Below are 17,750 nucleotides of genomic sequence, written 5' to 3' on the forward strand. Positions count from 1 at the left end.
TCTGCAGAACCAACCTGCGCGCGGTAGCGGACGTGGTTTCCGCCGAGGCGGTTCTGGAGGACGACGAGGTCAGCCCACATCCACCCCGGCAGCATCCGCCTCAAAGCCTTCCTAGTCCGAGCTTTCAGGCCCATTCCACGCCAGTGGGCGGCAGAGTTCGCCATCACCTGCTCCACTGGCGGTCCATCACATCGGACAGGTGGGTGCTGCAAATTGTCCGAAGGGGCTACTCCCTCCCCTTCGAGACGACCCCTCCAGCCATGCCACCGCAGCACCACCGTATCTCGGGGGATCATTTGAATCTTCTCCACGAGGAAGTTTCGGCCCTCTTGGCCAAGGGGGCCGTCGAGCGCGTTCCGAGCCCAGAAGTAGGTCTCGGTTGTTATTCCCACTACTTTCTTCCCAAGAAGGGCAAAGGAGGCCTACGCCCTATCTTGGACCTCCGGAACGTCAATGCCTTCCTCCGGAAGGAAAGGTTCAAGATGTTAACTTTGGCTCAGGTTCTAGCTGCCCTAGACCCTGGAGACTGGATGGTAGCGTTGGACTTGCAGGACGCATATTTCCACATCCCCGTCCTGCCGGACCACCGGCGTTACCTGCGGTTCACGGTGGGCCAAGAGCACTTTCAGTTTACCGTGCTCCCCTTCGGCCTCACCAGTGCCCCTCGGGTGTTCACGAAAGTGATGGCGGTGGTCGCAGCTCATCTGCGCAGATCAGGGGTTCCAGTCTTCCCCTATCTCGACGACTGGTTGTTGAAGGCGGGCTCGCCCCAGACAGTCGTCTCCCACCTCCAGACTACGGCGGATCTCCTGCATTTGCTGGGATTTTCCATCAACGTGCCGAAGTCACACTTGAGTCCCTCTCAGAAGCTCCTCTTCATCGGAGCGGTTCTCGATTCGGCGCAGTTCTGGGTCTATCCGCCGGAACAGCGGGTCCAGGATATACAGGCCCTGATTCCCATCTTTCGGCCTCTATCCTGGGTTTCGGTCAGGCTAGTGTTGCGGCTTCTGGGGCTGATGGCCTCCTGCATCCTACTAGTGCATCACGCCAGGCGGCGCATGCGGGCTCTGCAGTGGGACCTGAAGTTTCAGTGGGCCCAGCATCACGGCAACCTGTCCGACCATGTCTTGATCTCGGAGGGCACTGCACAGCAGTTGCAGTGGTGGCTCACGGACCGCGATTGGGTCAAGGGCAAGAGCCTCTCCCTTCCCCAACCGGAGCATGTCGTAGTGACGGATGCATCCCTCCTGGGATGGGGTGGCCATATGGGAGAGGCGGAGATCAGAGGCCTCTGGTCTCCGGCGGAGTCTCGTCTCCACATCAACCTGTTGGAGTTGAGAGCAATCTGACTTGCACTGAAAGCCTTCCTTCCCTCTGTCAGGGGAAGTGTCGTGCAGGTGTTCACGGACAACACCACTGCCATGTGGTATTGCAACAAACAGGGCGGGGTGGGGTCGGGGACCCTTTGTCAGGAGGCTCTGCGCCTCTGGACGTAGCTGGAACACCAGGGCGTCACCCTAGTGGTTCAACATCTGGCGGGCTCTCTGAACGCCAGAGCAGACGAACTCAGCCGCCGGTGCATGATGGATCACGAATGGCGTCTGAACTCCGAAGTGGCGCAAGGTCTCTTTCAGCAGTGGGGAGAGCCTTGGTTGGATCTATTCGCCACCGAAGAGAACGCGCAATGTCAGCAGTTCTGCGGGTTGGAATTTCCAAGGCGGCACTCGCTCGGCGACGCTTTTCGTCACGAGTGGAGTTGCGGTCTGTTGTACGCCTTTCCGCCTATACCACTTCTGCCCAGAGTGCTGAAGAAGATCAGGCACGACCGGGCCCAAGTCATCTTGGTGGCTCCGGATTGGGCACGAAGGTACTGGTATCCCGAACTACTCAGTATGTTGACCGATCCTCCGATACGTCTGCCCCTTCGGGAGGATCTTCTGTCGCAGCAGCAGGGGACGGTCCTCCACCCGAACCTGTCCAGCCTCCACCTCCATGCGTGGAGATTGAGCGGCGGCAGTTGATGCCATTTGACTTGCCTCCTGAAGTCTGTGATATCATTCTGGCAGCCAGGCGTCCCTCCACAAAGACGGTATACGCCTGCCGGTGGAACAAATTTGTGGCATGGTGCACAGCAAAGGCTGTGGATCCCCTTTCCGCCCCTCTTTCTGAGGTTCTACTGTTTCTTCTTTCTTTGGCCCGGCAGGGCTCTGCCCTGGGCACCCTGAAAGGTTATCTTGCTGCCATCTCTACCTTCTTGCGGCTTCCTGATCAGCCTTCTCTTTTCAAGTCCCCTGTAGTTACACGCTTTCTAAAAGGCATTACTCACACGTTCCCTCCTGTCCCTTTTGTAATGCCTCAGTGGGACTTGAATCTTGTTCTCACATTTCTAATGTGTGCTCCCTTTGAGCCTCTTCATAATTGTCCTCTTCGTCTGCTGACGCTTAAGACTGCTTTTCTGGTAGCCATCACCTCGGCTAGACGGGTGAGTGAGCTCCAGGCTTTATCTTCAAAGCCTCCTTTTCTCTCTGTTCATCCGGACAAGGTTGTCCTTCGGCCTCGTCCCTCCTTTCTTCCGAAAGTGGTGACTCCATTTCATCTTGGGCAGTCTGTCACCTTGCCCACCTTCTTTCCGCCTCCGCATCCTTCCAAAGAGGAAGAGAGGCTCCACCGTCTGGACCCAAAACGTGCGCTCTCCTATTATCTGGACCGCACAAAGCAGTTCCGGGTGGACGACCAACTTTTCGTTGGATACGTGGGTGCTAAGAAGGGGAAAGCTGTGCACAAACGGACCATCTCTCGGTGAGTCGTTTTGTGCATCAAAATTTGTTACTCCTTGGCAAAAAAGGACCCTCCTGTTGGGCTGCGCGCCCATTCTACTCGGGCCACAGCGGCTACTACTGCTTTGGGACGGGGTGTCCCTTTGCAGGACATCTGTCAGGCGGCGACGTGGGCTTCGCTACACACGTTTGCCAGGCATTATTGCCTTGACAGCCAAGTCCAGAGGGATGGATTCTTTGGCCGTTCTGTCCTCCAGGACTTTCTGGTGTGATCTTGGTTCGCAGACCCACCACCGGGGATGGTATTGCTTGGGTATCTATTCTAAGGTGAGGAATCTAACTAACGTGTTTCTTTCAGATGAACAAGTTACTTACCTTCGGTAACGATGTATCTGTAAGAAACATTAGTTAGTTAGATTCCTCACCGACCCACCCATCCTCCCCGTTCTGCGAACTGACATCTAGGGTTAAGGTTATCCTTTTCAGGCCCCTAGATTTTATTTTTGGCACAAGTGTCGGTCTTTGCATGGCTCTGCGTTCCTGGTGCGGAAAGCTATGTACAAGAACTGACGTCAGCGCGCGAGGGCGGCGTCTAAGTACTCCGACGACGTCATTCCAGCGTACGACGCCGACGACGGACGCGGAGCCGCAGACGACGCCTAGCGACGCGCAAGGGGTATTGCTGACGAAAAATCTTCCGGATCCAGACTGACGCCTGGGGATATTCTAAGGTGAGGAATCTAAGGTGAGGAATCTAACTAACTAATGTTTCTTACAGATACATCGTTACCGAAGGTAAGTAACTTGTTCGTCTTGACCTGCCCTCTAGGGCTGGCCAAACTGTCATGCACACTTGGCAAATTCTCCATTGGGCTGTTTTGCACAGCCCCGTGAAGAACATGCCCAGACCTCACAGACACGGCCTGAGTGGGCAAACAGGCAGCTCAGACCAATCACAACGCTGCCTGAGCAGCGTTGTGATTGGCTGGGAGAGTCCGGAAGCCTGGGTGTTTCCCGTGCTGCCAGCAGACAGATGAGAGGAGTGCGGCAGCGATGGAGAAGGTACGTTTATTTATTTTCACCCGCCACCCGCACCGCCTTGCCTCACCACCCCTGTTCAGAGGCAGCCGCCACTGCATAAATCGTCATTACTTAAAGATTATTTATGTGCAGGAAGGCACACCTTTCTGCACATAAACAATCATTAATGGCTTTTTGCTCTTTCTTTGTGTGCACACATAGAAAAAGCAAAAATGAAGAGAAATAAAAGCATTTCTCCTCATGTGCCATTCTAATGCCTGCTCTTGCATAGCGTTCGTTTTTTGGAGCTGCTAAGGCGGAGGAGCGTCGCCCCACTGCTCCTTGAGCAGTGCAAAAGAAAAATAAACTGATGATGATAAGTTTTCTTTTTCTTTACTCCAGCCAGTTCGGGCGGGGCGGGCTTTCTCGTCACAGAGGGAGCAGGAGTGGTTTTCACTCCCTCCCTATGTGCTCTTGATGGCTTCGAACCGTTATGCACACTTGGCATTTCCTCCATTGGGCTGTTTTGCACAGCCCCGTGGAGAACATGCCCAGACCTCACAGGCACGGCCTGAGTGGGCAAACAGGTCGCTCAGACCAATCACAATGCTGCTCAGGCAGCGTTGTGATTGGCCGGTAGAGTCCAGAAGCCTGGGTGTTTCCTGTGCTGCCAGCAGACGGATGAGAGGAGTGCGGCAGCGGCGGAGAAGGTACGTTTATTTATTTATTTTCACCCGCCACCCACACTGCCCTACCCCACCACCCCCGTTCAGAGTCAGCCGCCACTGCATAAATCGTCATTACTTAAAGATTGTTTATGTTCAGAAAGGCATACCTTTCTGCACATAAACAATCATTAATGGCTTTTTGCTCTTTCTTTGTGTGCTGCAGAGTGCAGCACACAAAGAAAAGGCAAAATCTAAGAGAAATAAAAGCATTCCTCCTTGTACGCCATTCCAGTGCCTGCTCTTATATAGCGTTCGTTTTTTGGCGCTGCCACAGATTAACACCACCTTGTAAATCCGGGGCAGCATCAAAACTCAATGGGTGTTATGGTGGAACGCCCACAGCAACACCCACTGCACGCCACCTTCACGCAGATACCTGTGTGAAAGGGTAGCATATTTACAAAGATTTATTAAGCTTTGTTAAGTAATATGGCCTTTACAAACTAATAAACCTCTGTTTACTTCCAGTTTGGGCCAGTGATGAAAATGGTTTTCAGGGAGATCAAGTTAATTTCTTCAGATCTCAAAATATGGTCACAAATTAGGGAAGCCCAGTTACATCTCAGGTCCAGAGGATTCCCAAATCACTGCTTAACAATTGACCCAATTCTCCAGCAATCCAATATTGGTAAGATCGTTTCACCGTCACTTGTACAGTCCGATACACCAAAAACTGGTCACAAAAACACTGGTTTCAGTTTGTCACCAATATTTTTGAGACCAGTATAGAATTTTTGGGAATTGACTTATGTAGTTAATAGGCTGTTTGCAGGGTTCTAAATCAAATTGAGTTGCCTAAGTAATATTCATTAGGTTTGTTACAAATTGTGACTTGATCAAATTGGTCAAATCACAAGGATGGTTGCCTGCAAGGGTTAGCAGGCCACTTGTGTAATTGTGTTTAGAATTCTAGTCGCAAACCATTGATATATAGGATACCAATTCCCAATTTGGAAGGGACGTCTACAACATGCTTCTTTCAAATTGCAGGTCTTTCTCTATTCAAAATCGCATTTATTATTTTTTTAAAGCTAAACTAGTTAATAATCTTTATAATTTAGACTACCAACATTTCTTCCTGAAACATTTCCCCAACCCCTCCACAATCCATCATCGCTTTCCCATTGAGCAGTTAACAGCTAACACACATGTTCTTGAAGTGTATTGGAAAATTCCTAGAGTAGGGGGAACTCATTGAGCTATAGCGGTACCATTGTGGTGTTTATGGATTAAGGAGCGCTGGCTTTTTAGGTCTCGGGACCATCCGGTCTGCCGAAGGCAGAACCGGAAGTTGAGAGATTTAATGTTTTGGAGAAGAGGGGCTTGAACCCGCCCCTCTTCTCCCCTGTTCTCCATTGGCTGGCCTCTTCAATGCTGGCCAGCCATTGGAGAAGAGGTCCCGTCACTCCGATCATGCCCCGTACTTTTCGGATCGGGGGCGTGTTTTTTGCAGAAAGTCTCATTCTCTCCTCCAGCCAATGGCTGGAGGATCCGAAATGGACACTGCGTTTCTCCGAGGCATTTCTGCTCTGCCTCGGAGAAAGGCGGTGGTGTGCTCGTCCGCTCCCCCTGCCTCCGGCTGCTGCTCTGGTCTCCTCACCTCTCCTCACCCTGTCCTCTCCGGAGCTTATTGTTTACTTTAGCCTTGTTCCACAATACTTCGGACCCTGAATGTTCCCGGCTGCGACCTCGATGCAAATAGCGAACACCGGATCCTTCTGCCGAGTGTGAGTACACCCGTGTCACAAGGAAAGCATTCAGGGTTCGTGCCCTTTGTTTAGTTTTATCTCGACCCGAAGTTACTGCGCCGACGCCGAGATTCGAACCTTTTTTCCCAGTCCCAAAATCACCAATGCAGGCCCTGCCCCTAACGCCTTAAAGATCGTCGAATTATGCAAAAATATAAGCTAGCAGAAAGACAATGAAAAAAATGTGTTGATAATCTGCTGTTTCCTTTATTTAGAACAGAATAGAGAAACATTTTATTTCCGAACCTGAGCGTCATATAATTGATTCTTATTTCTTCTGAGCGCTCTGTGGCTGACACCCTGCCAGACGTCTCACTGTGTTTTTTTTTTGGGGGGGGGGGGGCTGGGCACTGCTGTTCCCCGAGCCCGGGGCCTCCCATTTATCACCCCCACTTCACACCTACAAGATACGAGGTGACCACGTGTGTAAACCAATGCGCAGAGTGTGTTGTAGACTTCATTCGGTTGCGCCGTGAACCTGGCCCTCTGCTTGGGGAGGGGTGGTGGGGGGGGCAGGCGTGATACAGCCACCACAGCCCCTTCCTGGGGGGGGGCACGAGTGTGAAACGAAAGCGCAGACAGTGTAGTAGACTTCATCTCGCTCTGCAGTGCACCTGCCCTTCTGCCAGCGGATGAACCTGCCCCTCTGCAGGGGGGGATGCAGCCACTCCCGGGGGTGGGCAAGAGGGGTGTCATGCCCACCCTCCTGCAGCAGTGGCATATCTTAAAAATATCCCCCACCCCCGCAGAATGTGGTGTGAAGGCCTGAAACTCTAACATGACTCAGATATTCATAACCTTTGGGCTGCATGGGGGGCGGGGGCGCAGAGTTTGTGAATAACTAGAAGATGACACATTTACACTAAAGTGCAGTGCACCTTTGTGAATCAGGCCCCAGGGGATATGCCCAGAATCACCGGATGTTGTCCCTCCTGCAGCAGTGGCATATCCTAAAAGGAGGGATCCCTTGAAGGGTGGGGGCGAGGGGGGTGTCCTGCATTCCATTCAGGGGATCTACGTTTCACCCCTGTTCAGGGGATTTTGTACTCAGTTTGAGGTGTCTGGTTACGTTAAACGTCAGTGAAATCCATGAAAGGGTGTTCTCGGGGGCCCGTGACCTGGGGGTTGGTTGTAACACCCAAGATCCTATATAATGAAAGAGACTATGGTCCAGACTTACAAAGAGCTCAGGCAATGCAGAGCAGCGAGTCAAGTCTCTGCACTGAGTGAACGGGTGAGTGCAGTGAGTGAACGGGAGAGTGCGGAACGCGCCCTATCTACTAACACGTGTCACTTTTCTGTTCTCTGCCTGGGCTGGACCACTTTGTGCTGTTGTTAGACCTGGCATCCTTGGCGTGTTTTCCTCCAACTGTTGGGTGTCTGACCTCTTAGTTTGCTGACCTCATTGTTGCTAGCTTTGGGATTTTAGGTACCTTACCACCAGTTGTGACTCACGGGTAATTAGGCGGGGGCGGGGGGTAATTGGGGTTAAATGAAAGAAAAACAAGCATTTACAATGCAATGGTCTCGGCATTGGTAAAGTTAGAGCTATTGGCATTGCTCATGACATTATTTTTGTTTATGTTTTTGTTTTTAAAACATTTAAAGAAATGGCATTGTCATGAGCAATGCCAATAGCTCTAACTTTACCAATGCCGAGACCATTGCATTGTAAATGCTTGTTTTCTAACTGTTTACGTGCCATCTAGACTGACAGACAGGCTCATTGCCCTGCGGATGGAGATGTGCTTGAGGTGTTTGTTGTTGGCGAGTCACTTGGGTACCAGGATTGCACACTATAGCCCTGGTGGTGTGGTATCGCAGGTGGGATATCGAGCCACCCAATCACAACAGGCCCAGTATTACTGCAAACTAAGCATCTGTTTGGGGAAAAGCAAGCCTGGTTTTGCTGGCTTTAAATTGCGGCTGGTAGAATTGTGTGCACGTCCAGAATTGTGTGCACGCTGGGGGTGCGAGCAGAGCCTGCCTTGCTTGACCCCCTTCCATGGCTGGGGGATCAGGGAATCCTCCCCAAGCCAGCCCAAAGCCAACCTTACACACTGGCACCGTTCCCAACCACCACACCACACACAATGCCCTTGCTCCCATTTGGCACTTGCTTAGAGAAGGAGGGCAGATGGGAGGGACATAATCCCCAGAATGAGAACTCTGCATACGAAGAAGGAGCCGCTAGTTCTGGATCAGCTGCTGTTCGCGACTCTTTGTGTGTGTGCAAGTGTTCGGTCTAATATATTCAGTTGAGGTGGCCCATGAGAGTAATTCAGACTGTCCAGCATTTTAAGTCACTTAGCTGAGCTGGTGTACCTTACTTTGTAACGAACGAACATTGATTGAAAACAATGAACTGCTGCGACAACTGTCTGGATGACTTCTGAACCGTTGTGGTGAAGAGTGCATGAACACTGAAGATGTACTGTTGTGTTTGTTGCCAGGTAGAATGCTTTGATGTCTCCTGTTCTGTAACGATCATGGTTGCATGTCTGCCGCTGTATAGTTTGCCAGGGCTGCTTTGGGTTCCCAGTCCGGCCCTGAATTCAAGGCCCTGACTGGGATGTCATCTCCAGCTCGCTAGGTACCAACGACACCCTACAGAATAGTCCCCGTAAATGAGAAACCTTTATTGCCTCAAATTCACATTTTTCTGTGTGAGAAGCCGGTGGCATACACTCTTCCCCATCCTTGTCTCGCCCGCTGGCTGATTCCGCCCACCCCTTGGCGCCATCCTGCTCCCTCTTGGCTCCTCTCTGTCATCTCTGAGCGCGCGCTCCAGTCTAATCTCTCAGCAGAGACGGACTGCTCCAGGAGGGAGGGGTCAGGGCATAAAGAAATTACCACTGACAGTATTATGGCCCAATGTATCACCTGTCACTCTCAGAGCGTTTAAATCCCAGGGAGACGGGCTGCATTCTGCAATAGCTCTGCACCCCTGGGATGGAGGGAGATTGATGCACAACAGCTCCTCGGGCCTCACACAGTGCAGGCTCAGGCTGCCTCTCGCCGCTCACACACACTTCAGCTAAACACAGCCTTCCCTAAAACCCTCACATGCTACGGACACTGTGACACACACACACACGGACACTGTAACTAACACACACACACACACACACACACACACACTCACTCACTCACTCACTCACTCACTCACTCACTCTTCAGCTAAACACAGCCTTCCCTAAAACCCTCACATGCTACGGACACTGTAACACACACACACAAGGACACTGTAACTAACACACACACTCACTCACTCACTCACTCACTCTTCAGCTAAACACAGCCTTCCCTAAAACCCTCACATGCTACGGACACTGTGACACACACACACTTCAGCTAAACACAGCTTTCCCTAAAACCCTCATATGCTACGGACACTGTAACACACACACCCACACTATAACGCACACTAAATCACATGCTAACACACACACACTCTCACACTCTCTCACTGTCTCACACACTCACTCACTCACTCACTCACACTTAGTCTCCAGAGAGACACTGAAGCTCACGGGCGTTCTCATTCCACGGACAAGCCTCTGCCGGACTCTTTCACCCACTCCATGGTTGTGCTGCAGCTAAACGGAAAACTCTAACTCACACACTCACTGCAGGGTCGCACAACATCTCAAAAGTGCATGTGGGCATCCAGGGTTGGACTAGGACAAAAAAAGGCCCGAGCGCCCAAATAAAAGTGGCCCCATTAGTGAAGCAGATAGCTAAAAATGTGGTAATATCAGAGAAATCAAAAGTAAAAATAGGCCCACCTGGCCGTAAAACTGACCCACAACTACTAAAAAACAGCCCACACACTGATCTGTCATACCAGCCCATCGGGCACTGCCTGATTGTCCTATAGGCAGTGCCAGCTTAACACATGGGCACGCTGGGCAGTTGCCCGGGGGCCCCATGCAGACCAGAATTTAACACACATTTTCTGTTAAACAGTTTTATTCCTGTGAGTGGTTGTGTAGACAGGGCCCAGTGCACTGCTTTAACCCGGGGCCTATAATGCTGTTAGGACGGCCCTGCCTATAGGCCAGCCCGACTCTGTAGGCATCCAAGGCGACAAACAGCCATGTATCTCATCAGCCACATTCCAGGTCACAGAGGCACGGATACACATGAAAGGACCACAGGACACCTCACAGACACCTTCACAAACTCCAGGGCCACGAGGCAGCGAACCAACACCCTTGCAGACGATAGTGGCCCACTGACTCATTGAGGCAACCAGTAGGGCACACAGGGGACCTCTGACGCTCTTGTGTCTCAGCCAGTTGTAGATCACTGGTGCACTCACACTCAGTGACGACAAGATCACACTGTGCAGGGTTAGACTGTGTCTACTACCACCCTCACACACTACATTAAACGCATCTACTCACGGGCGCACTAACTCCATGGGAACAATACAGCTGATAGACAGACTCAGTAGGATTTTTTTATCCTAGCTGGGGGACCTGTTAATGGACGATGAGAGGCCCCAAGCTTGGTGTCTCTCACTAGCTGGACAGGGCCCGAGAGGCCTGTCTTCCTTGCCTGCTTTAGGGCCCAGGGCACCCTTAAAAAAACATTTTAACATTTTAACGTGCATTTCTCTGATTCACTGTTATATTAGTCCAGTTTACGTAGTCTGCATACTAGCATGAGTGAGGCCCCATACATCCAACAGCCACAAAGCATTTCCTTAACGCCCTCACAGCAGAGGCATAGGGTATAATGATGCCCCTCGCCCAGCAAAATGTGAAGAGGGACCCCTTAGATTGGCCTGGTGCACATATATTCATTGGCTTTAGGTTGAAGCCCACCCCTGAAGGGTTGGGGTGGTGGGGCCTCTGAAAGGTTGGGTCCCTTCTGTGCTGCAGGGGCTTGCGTTAGGCCCCTGCCTCATATTTGCCTAGGGCCACATTACTTCATCGCATACTGGTATTGCGTATTTTGTACCTGTATGTAATTATTAGCACAGTGAGCACGGCTGAGGATTGGAGGCCACGCCCGCAGCATTTCAACAGCAGATAAGGGAGGTGACAAATGGGCTTGCAGGAAGCGCGCATGAACATGTGATGCCTGGCGCTCAGTGACGGGCCCTGTGGCTCTGTGTCAGCTCAGGTGTTCACTCGTTCTTTCATTCGTAGAAATGAGTAGTTGTTGTAATCTAATGGTTTCTTCCCTCTCCCCCCCCCCCCCTTTCCCTGCCTCCTTGGAACGTTCTATGCATTGTTCCAACGTTCTACTGCTGCCTTCTTGTGGAGGAACACTAGTTGCCCCTCATGGCACAAAGACTATAACGTTGGGTAATTTTCTTGTTTGGGTTCTCTTGTATTTAGAAGCCTGGTTACCCTATGGCACTCTCGTCTTTTCTGTATACCGTATGCATTTCTTTTTTTTCTTCCTGCTTTCTTTTCCCTCCTGCCCAGGGAGGTCTGTTGTAATCTAATGGTTTCTTCCCTCTCCCCCCCTCCTTTCCCTGCCTCCTTGGAGCGTTCTATGCATTGTTCCAACATTCTACTGCTGCCTTCTTGTGGAGTTCTGAGAGGTGGTGTTGGACCGTGAAGCTGTCAGACTGTGGTGGTGTATTTCAATAAAACCTGAAGTTCTCCTACCTTAATCGTGTACTTGCAATGGTAGTCTTCTGTAACCAGTGCAGGAAATGAGGGGGACTCAGTTGAAGGGCGATCTCAAGGATTTTTAGGGGCCCTGGGCAAGACAATGTTTGCAGCCCCCTGTTCGCACAGACAACAAGGGCATAGATACATAGCGAAGTAAAGAGAGGTAGAGAGAAGGAAAAGAGGGAGGTGTAGAAAAGTTGAGAGGACCTATGGAAAGAGCTCTGAGGCACAGAAATAGATGCAGAGGCTGACATAGAGGTAGTAAGGGAGAGCAGGAATGATAGAAAAGTCAAGTTAAGAGAAGGGGTTGATTTAGTGATTGGTGAGGTCAGTGACTAAGCACAGGCCCCGCAGCCCTGGAATGTGGGGGCGGGGCCTGAGCTGCAGGGGCCTCCCTCAGCACAGTACTCTGGCCTAAGAGATCCTGACTAAATCCGGAGCGGGTGCCACTCCATGTACCTTGCAGGAGGGAGGAGGGGGGCTCAAGTTTCTTTATGCCACTGGGTGAGGTATAGAGAGATGGGTGCTACAAAATAGAGAGGTAGACAGTAGTGGAGAAGAGAGGGGTAGAGAGTGAGGCAAATAGCTAGGTAGACATGGAGTTGAGTTGAAATTTAAGTTCGAGGGAGGTAGACAGAGAAGTACAAAGAGAGGGATAAAGAGCGGTGAGAACAGAGTGACCAAGAGAGAGACACAAATAGAGATAGCAAGAGTGAGGTAAAAATGTTGAGGTACAGAAACTGAAAGCGATGAGGCAGAGAAGTCACTGTACCAGGCGTGCCCATGAAAGGTGGGCATCCAACCATACTTTTTTTCGGTAGGAAATGTACAGTATAGATTCTATCCGACCAGGCTAAGGTTGGGCTCCTTACACTACCTAATAGCTTTCCCCAGATGGGGAGAGTGGAGTCATAACCTCCCAAACTGCCCTTGTGACGGAAAGTCCCTTCAGTCCACGCTGCATTTTATTCTTTTTTGTACTTTTTATCGGGACATTCTGAAATTTGTGTTAAAACCACTTTTTCTAGATAATAAATCATATTCTTATAAACATGCTTTTAATTATATCTGTATTTGGGAAAACAATAACATTCAAAATGCAGTTATTGCTTTTATACAAATGGCAATCAGGAGAAGAAAGGATAATTCATATTTAGAAGCCTTAACGTACGAAAAACAAAATGTTTGAAATATTTGAAGGACTATAATTCTCAGCCTGAAATTAGTCACTGCCTTGCACTAATTGCACTTTATCACGTGAGCACCTTTGCCTATATAAGCTAAATGAACACCGAAATGCAACATGCACTGTACCCTGAACTTGAGTCTAAGTTCTTGTCAATGTAGTTCTTATAGGGTAATGATGTGTTTAATATCTGTATGGATCAAAATGGTTTTATATGCTTATTTTATAAATGCTTTTATCAACCTGATTAATTCTGTAACGGTAAAACTTTTTGTATTGTTAAACTGTTTCTTTGTTACACGTTATAAACTGTGATTGATATTGAAGTAGTAATCCGTATAGAAATCTGTAGATGTAATTTCTGTACGTAAGAAAAAAAAATTAGAATTATTTTACTTATTATTAGTGATGTTATCTTGTTGATTAGAATGCTTTTATGGTCGATATTATGCACCGAATAAAGCTTGATTGAATTGAAAGGTGGGAGGCCTGGGCAGTTGCCAACTTGCCCATGCCTTAAATCGTCTCTGTCCATTTGGATCCTGGATGTGGCACTTACTATTGAGCCATATCGGGACTGGCACCAGTGAAATATGCTGACCCTGGGACACATTCAGCAGAACACACACAATGTCTGTTTTCCCTTAGAAGTACCAACCTGCAAGTGGTGAGGAGGTTTTCTTATTTTCACTTCCAGCTGGGCCCAACACAAAGGCATGATTTAAAGGCCCATCATTCATCCTTTTGCTTGGGTATCATCCTAACTGTGGGCTTCTTTCTCCTGCGTTGTCTTAGTACATCCTATTTCGGCTTTAAGGCCATTTGACTAGTTGAGACCCTTGGCTGTCAGTGGCCAGTTTCAAGGCCGATAGCCAACACTATAGGCACAATTTTGCACCCTTGCTCCATGGTACTGCTGCTTCCACATTAGCTGACTTTGTTACACCAAAAAACTGTCCCTCACCCAGGAATGGGGGAGGGGTTAAGGAAGCCTCCTCCTGATGCCCTAACCACTGCGGGCGGCAGTACAGACTCTATTGTGTGTTAGGCTCGGCCTCCTGAGGGTCGACTGTGCCGGCATGGCCTGCGATGCATGTGGTGCCTAACACACATATGCAAATGCAGGGGAGGAAAATAAAGCCCACAGCTTATCACTTCACAAGAATATAAGAAGTGGTATGATTTGGTCACATTTGTAATTGTTGCTAATTGTGTTTGCAACTGTTTTTCAAAAATAAATCTATATGTTAACTGTCAGACTCTGCTTTTCATGTCTTTGCACTCGTGACTCTATCCCCTTTCTTCTGCTTCACCTTGCCCCCCAAATTATGAGTTCCCGGAGTAAATGTTTGAACTCTCCAGCACTGTCGATCGCACAGTATCTCAAAGGAGCAGTTTTACATCATTTTTGCACTGGAACCTAGGTTCCTAAAGACGCCCCCTGGAGCTTCACGGAGTTTATCTTTATTGCCCAGCATGGTCCGGCCAGTAAGTGCCACCCCCACTGTTCTATGGACCATTCCAAAGCAAACGGCAAACAGCAGTCTCTCAGTCTGCCACCAGGCGGCAGCGTGTATCAGGTCTTCCTAATGAGTTAGGGAATGCTAAGCGTTTACCCAGAGCACAGCAGGGCCCAGACACCACACCCACAACCAGCAGGAAGCAAGAACATACCATTTTGGACCTTGCATCTGTTGTTCACTGACCTGCCCAGACAGGAAACTACAGATTTCAGCCCGAATCCGTCACTATTAAGGGGACAACCGATTTAATATCAAATACCAGCTTATTAAGCATCCCAGACTATACTGCTTTGGCCTTACCTCTTAGGACACTGATTCAATTACGGATCTTGAGAAAGCCCCAGGCCTGCGCGCCACAAGAGGTGAAACACGTGCTGGCTGTTGATCTGTGAACAAAGAATAAAGGAAAACAATAAGCAATCTTGCTGCAACACTTTATTCAATATCTAATTCTGTCTCATATGCTTAAGTAGGTTCTTTTGCTGTAAGACATCACAATGCAATTTATAAGGTGCCAGCATCTCCAGGCTGAACCCGCTAAGGTACTTTCATTAAGACAGTCTAATTAATATACAGCCCTTTTGATGATATTCTTTAAATGTGGGTCCATTTTGCTTGTTAATTTTTCTAATGTTTATCCTTATTGTACAGATTGTTCTTATTTTTATACATTGACTGAAGTTTTCAATGATTGTCACATTTAGTCCGTCTTTCTAGAGTGGCCGTTACGTAATTTCAGCTAGTGATTTTAATGCAAGGATAGGTCAGGTAAACAGTCATTTTGATCATGGGAGATCAAATTTTTGTATGAGTGTTTCCCCATAACTATTGCAAAGCAAGGGGAGGCCCTATGAGATATTCTGGCCGCCCACCATTTGTGAAGTGTTTAGGAGTTGGTTAATAAAGATTAACGAGCTGTCCGCCGTTTGAGGGATGGAGCCGTGCGAGTACTATTGACTACAGTTTTGTCTCCATCCTCACACACTGCTCTGTTTTTCAAAGCCATTTTAGTGTCTGTAATCTCTTCATAGTAGGGTTTTTTTTTTCTTCAAATTTGTCAGTATTACTAAGGATAACAGTTTGATAATGAAACAGAATTTGAGAATTTTATAATTGACCTTTTTAAGAGCAGTTTTTTAATGTCAGACTTTGCTTAGCCGAGGACATTGACAATAATAATGTATTTGCAGCCTTTCATAAGGTTTGTGTTTCTGTTAGAGAGCTCCTGCTTAAGGAAAGGCGCAGCATTAAATCAGGTAAAAAGCTCAAATGGTTTCATAGAAAGTGCTCTAAAGCCTGCTCTGATTCACATTTGGTCCTTCAAGGCTTTGCGCATAATAAAAAGGAAGCTGCTATTTGCAGAAAATCCTACTAGAAAGCATCAATAAGGAAAAGTTCCTGTGAAGAACTTGGGGCAACTGTTATCACGGATAATAAGGATCATTTCTGTCAGATAATAAATGGTCCTTTTTTGATCCTGGAAATGGTGCAAAGCTGGGCACTTTAAGTCCAGCGGATAAGTGTGTTGCCCACTTCAAAGCTAGTTCTGGCTCTGTACTAGTTGAAGAGCGGACTGGGATACCTATAGTTAGGGCTCTACTAGTTGTGAGTTTAGCTGAGGTTACAAGGCAACTAAGGACAGCCTTTGAGATAAATTACCGGGGCTGATGGGGTACCTATGCATCTTTCTAAACATTATTGTGATCTGCAGCCCCTATTTGTTACCAGCGAGTTAAACTCAGCCAGTAAGTTATACTTAGCGAGTCTGGGTCCCACTCCATCATTTTACCTGTATATCCGAATGATGACAAGATGGATTAATGCTGTTATTGCCCAATAGCTCTCTTAGATTCCATAGTGAGAGTGGTGGTAGGGTCTTTATAGAGAGACCAGGGCCCACCATAATAACATTCTCGTGAAGACACAGTATGGGTTTAGGCACATTAGAGCAGTGCTTCTTATTAGTACATACAAAGAGTCCACTGTTGGCTCTACACATCTGTCCATTATGGCTCATCCTTTGACTCAGTCAATGGAACTGAGTTGTTGGACTTACTAGCCGTGTTGGGAGTGGAGGCGGACATAATACATTTTCTGCATCGGTTCAATTTATACTTAAAAGTTAAGGTCCTGTATGGCACAGATGGTGAGTCCTTGGATGACTTTTCTTTGGCCAAAGGAGTTTGACAAGGGGCTGTGTTAGTGGCCCTTAATGTTATTCTTTATGCAAATAGATTGGAAAATTACTTGACGTCACTAAAACAAGATATCCTGAGAACAGGCAGCCAAGATGTTCCTGTGCTCTTATACGTAGATGATCCTATGTAGATGGCCAGAAGGGAAATTTACTTAAAGAATCATATTCAGGGATGTGATGGTTTCCTAGACGGGCTGGACCTAAAAACTAACATTTATAAAACTTTCATTTGATCTTTAGGTCCAAAGAAACAGAAACACTGTATGAACTTTTCTGCTTTCGTTTAATTGGGATACCTTTTGACAAACACAAAAACTGGGCTCCTTTGCCGTGCCCTCGCAAACTTCTATTTGTTCAGACCCAGGGTCCTGTACTCAATTTAGCCACAAAACTTGGTAGGAAACCTAAGAAATGCTTGATTGATAAATACAATAATAAACGCATTTCCAAAGTGGTTATGGTGATGGTGTCTGGGGTTCTCATGAAGATATGTTAGACTTTAGGTGGCAGAGAATACCTTCTGTTAAAAGCATTGGGGATTCCTCAGGGATTCTCTAATTTTGGTGGTCATAGGGAATTGAAGCTTAATTATTGCGAAGATTGCCTCAGACTAGCACCTTTCTTTATGGCTGTGGGTCTCCATCTGCTCCATTCCAGTAACAGGAGTAAATTGGAAAATCATAAAGAATTGTTATGGACCTTGGTGGTTGTTTACATATGTGGCTGAAACACATAAAAAATACTGACTTGGGTAATCCTAATTTGTTCTCCCAGCCTTAAATACAAAAGACGAACAAATTGTCGCAAATACATATTTATACCGACGTGATGCCACCCGAGGGCACTGTGAATTATTGAAACATTCTGTTATATTTTATTCTGTCCTAAAGATTTCCTTCGACATGCAGTCCTATCTAACTATGGTTGGCACTTATGTC

At 48.2% G+C, this 17,750-nt stretch overlaps 1 protein-coding gene across 5 annotated transcripts in view; it reads right to left on the reverse strand.

The window, feature by feature from the left end:
• B3GAT1 (beta-1,3-glucuronyltransferase 1) overlaps positions 1–17,750 on the reverse strand; it is a 322,117-nt gene that overhangs the window by 192,010 nt on the left and 112,357 nt on the right. For all 5 annotated transcript variants that reach the window (XM_085647249.1, XM_085647246.1, XM_085647245.1 and 2 more), the window contains exon 2: positions 14,916–15,001. The gene's annotated coding sequence lies outside the window, so the exon portion shown is untranslated. The remainder of the gene's footprint in view (positions 1–14,915; positions 15,002–17,750) is intronic.

This window comes from Triturus cristatus, chromosome 3_2, assembly GCF_964204655.1.
Source record: "Triturus cristatus chromosome 3_2, aTriCri1.1, whole genome shotgun sequence".
Taxonomy (NCBI): Eukaryota; Metazoa; Chordata; class Amphibia; order Caudata; family Salamandridae; genus Triturus; species Triturus cristatus.